The sequence below is a fragment of the Salvelinus sp. IW2-2015 genome, unplaced genomic scaffold (assembly GCF_002910315.2).
Source record: "Salvelinus sp. IW2-2015 unplaced genomic scaffold, ASM291031v2 Un_scaffold7836, whole genome shotgun sequence".
NCBI lineage: Eukaryota > Metazoa > Chordata > Actinopteri > Salmoniformes > Salmonidae > Salvelinus > Salvelinus sp. IW2-2015.
In genome coordinates this window covers 8,559-12,454 of record NW_019949096.1, presented here as the reverse complement: position 1 = coordinate 12,454, position 3,896 = coordinate 8,559, and the positions used below count along the sequence as shown (strand labels likewise).

At 45.8% G+C, this 3,896-nt stretch overlaps 1 pseudogene; it reads left to right on the top strand.

Moving 5' to 3' along the window:
- The first annotated feature begins 2,274 nt into the window (after positions 1–2,274).
- The window catches only part of LOC112079396 (prostaglandin D2 receptor 2-like), a 9,142-nt pseudogene continuing 7,520 nt past the window's right edge, over positions 2,275–3,896 (top strand).

Below are 3,896 nucleotides of genomic sequence, written 5' to 3'. Positions count from 1 at the left end.
TGTAGTGTGTTGGGCTTTGCTGTGTGTGTGGGTGCTCTTTGCTGGGTGTGGGCTTGCTGTGTGTGTGGCTGTGTGTGTGTTGGGGGGCTGCTGTTGTGTCATGTGGGGCTGCTTCTTTTGGGGCTTGCTGTGTGTGTTGGCGGCTTGCTGTCTGTGTGTGGGCGGCTTGCTTGTGTGTTGCATGTTTCACAGCAGTTTGTGCCTCAATTCTAAAGGAAGGCAGTCATCAGAATGATGAATAAACAATGCAGAAAATGTAAATCCTTTTGAAAAAATAGCTATCTGCTTTCAGTTTATAAAGTTACGAAAATAAATGCCTGTAATTTGAGTATACTATTGAATTGGAATTTTATGACTTTCCTGTAATTGCTGCTTTCTACCCTGCGTTCAACAGTAGTCTCAGTGTAGCTGTTTTCTGCTAGACAGTGGTGCGTCCGGAGGACAGAATAATGTGCAATAAACGCTGAAATCACTTCCGATTTCTCTTCACAGGACCTGCCTCTGGCTGGGTTTCAACCTGGCCCTGTCAGACTTCCTGCTACGCTTGACTCTCCCTCTCATTACACACTACAATGCACCCTCTCACAGCTGGAGCTGGAGGTAGGCCCAAAGACCATATATCAACCGTCACCATTTGCCAACAACAGTTTTCAGGATTACTAGTTTCCCTTTTCTGCGTCAAATCCAGAGGTGGAACTGCCCTCTCAGCATTTATTCTATAACCGCCTGCGTTTGGTAGATGGAATTCTACTTCTATTGACTGCCCTAATAATACGCGGAGCCCAGATAAAAGGCTGACAAATTCTGCCAGTTCTGATACATGGTCGCTTTATGACATCAGCCTTTCCATTGTTTGTCTATAGGACGCCTACGTTGAAATACATGAACACAACGTAGGCAGCTAAACTAGTTAAGCCACTGACAGTGTGCATAATATATATGGATTACGTATGTTACCAAGATATGTATGGCATGGTATGGTAATGGACATACATACACAAAAGTATGTACACCCTTTCAAATTAGTGAAGTTTGGCTATTTCGAGCCACAACAGTTTATAAAATCAGAGCACACAGCCAGTGCACATCTCCATAGAATTCATTAGAACGCCTTACGAAGAAGCCTCCAACGTGGCGAACTCATACGGATGCCAACCTTAATCCAACAAGTAACATGTCACATTTCTGCCCTGCTAGAGCTGCCCGATCCACTCTGAAGGTGCATTAAGTGCAGTTATTGTGAAGTGGAAACGTCTAGGAGCAACAACGGCTCAGTCACAAAGTGGTAGGCCACACAAACTCACATAACGGGACTGCTGAGGCGCGAAGCGCATAAAAATTGCCTCTGGAAGCCACTTCAGCACAAGAACAGTTAGTCGGGAGCTTCATGAAATTCGTTTCCATGGCAAAGCAGCCGTACACAAGCCTAAGATCACCATGCGCAATGCCAAGCATCGKTTGGAGTGGTGTAATGCTCGCTGCCATTGGACTCTGAAGCAGTGGAAACGCTTTCTCTGGCCTTATGCATCACGATTCAACATCTGGCAGTCTGATGGACRAATCTGTGTTTGGCAGATGCAAGGAKAACACTACCTGCCCCAATGCATTGTGCAAACTGTAMAGTTTGGTGGAGGAGGAATAATGRTCTGGGGYTGTTTTTCATGGTTYRGGCTAGGCCCCTTAGTTCCAGTGAAGGGAAATCTTAACGCTACAGCATAAAATGACATTCTAGACAATTCTGTGCTTCCGACTTTGTGGCAAAAGTTTGGKGAAGGCCCTTTGCTGTATCAGCATGACAATGCCCCCGTGCGAGYGGAGGATGTTATAGCAGCAAATAGGGAACCAACTCCATATTGATGCCCATGATTTTGGAATGAGATGCTTGATGAGCAGGTGTCCACATACTTTTGGTCATGTAGTGTATAGATAGATATGCAAAATAATAGTGTATGTGTCACATTTTTTATTTAACCTGTATTTAACTAGGCAAGTCAGTTAAGAACAAATTCTTATTTACAATGACGGCCTACACCGACCAAACCCTCCCCTAACCCGGACGACGCAGGGCCAATTGTGCGGCGCCCGATGGGACTCCTGATCACGGCCGGTTGTGATACAKCCCGTGATCGAACCCGGGTCTGTAGTGACGCCTCKAGYACTGCGATGCAGTGCCTTAGACCGYTTCGCCACTCGGCCCCACATGAGAKACGCCATTGTTGTTTACTATACAGCAGTATAGCAGTACTGTTTTCCCTTCGGGAACAATAAAGTTGATCCTATCCTCTAGGTCTGCTGTGCACCGCCCAGTCCTCAGTCTTCTTCCTCAACATGTTTGTGTCAGCCTTCCTCCTGGCGGCCATTTCTCTGGACCGCTGTCTCCTGGTGGCGCAGCCCGTCTGGAGCCAGAACCACCGCTCCATTAACGCCGCCTGGAAGGTTTTACTTTCTGTTTTGTTACGTCATAAGTTCTGTTACGTCATTAGTTCTGTTACGTCATTAGTTCTGTTACGTCATTAGTTGTGTTACGTCATTAGTTTTGTTACGTCATTAGTTCTGTTACGTCATTAGTTCTGTTACGTCATGTTAGCGCTCATTAGTTTTGTTACGTAATTAGTCACTTTTGTTAAACGTCATCCATGTACCAGAGTGAGTCTTGTTATACGTCATAAGTTCTGTTAGCGACCCCACCAGCTCAAATTGTCATCATGTAGTATACCGAATATTTCCCACTGTTCATAACAATACTAATACACCAACCTGTCCTCGGATCAGGGACTTATATTAATACTCCCCACATTTTCAAAATAGTACAATATTACATAAGCCTTACAGCCTTGTGTCATTTTCCAGTGTCAGTGTATCAGGTTAAACCTATGTCATACTTTCCACGTTATCGGTATATGAGCCAGTCCATATACTAATCACCTGTATCAGATAATCATTCAATTAGTATGTAATATCTGTTCCGCTCATTGAGGTTCTCGTTACGTCATTAGTTCTGTTGCACGTTATTAGTTTTGTTACGTCATAGCTTTTCTGTTACGTCATTAGTTTGTTACGTCATTAGTTTTGTTACGTCATTTAGTTCTGTTACGTCATTAGTTTTGTTACTGTCATTAGTTCTCTGTTTTCGTACGTTGATGATGTAATTATATAATGTATTATGATGACCTGTGAGCGTTTCCAGTGTCTCTGTGTTTAATCATCAATAGGGTGTTGCCCGTTGTTGTAATAATTGTGGACACTTTTAATAATTATGTCTAAGGGGCATAAAGCAGAAGACGTTCTGTTAGACATCCATGCACTGGACAATAAAGTCTCTTCTAATCTTCTTCTTCTCTTCTCAAGGTGTGTGCTTTGGGCTGGTTGTGGCGGCGGCCAACACCTTCCCTTACTTCCTGTTCCGGGCGGTGACGGAGAAGACGGACGGAAGGAAGCTCTGCTACCACCATTTTGGATTGTACTCGTCACCAGGGAGCTAGAGAGGGACTGTAGGGTACGGCAGGCGGCAACCGCCGTGTCCAAGAATTTCCTGGCGTTCCTACTCCCCCTAGTGGTGATTGCAGGGAGTACGCTCTCTTTGGCATCAGTCTGAGCCAGAGGAGGAAGAGGAGGAGGAAGACAGCAGTGTAGACTCACCGGGGCTTTGATTGTTACCAATGTGGAACGCAGAGAGTCAAAACCCAAACACAAACACACAAACACCAAACGCTCCACCCCCAACCCAAAAGGCTCCACCCCTACCTCCACTTCCGAGCCCGGCCCTATCCCGTGGCTTCACCAAGATGGTGACATCAGTCATCGCGACGTTCGCCCTCTGCTGGGCGCCCTATCACGTGTTCTGCCTCATCGAGTTTGCCGCCCGAGTACTGACCACGGCCGACGACAAGGTCGTC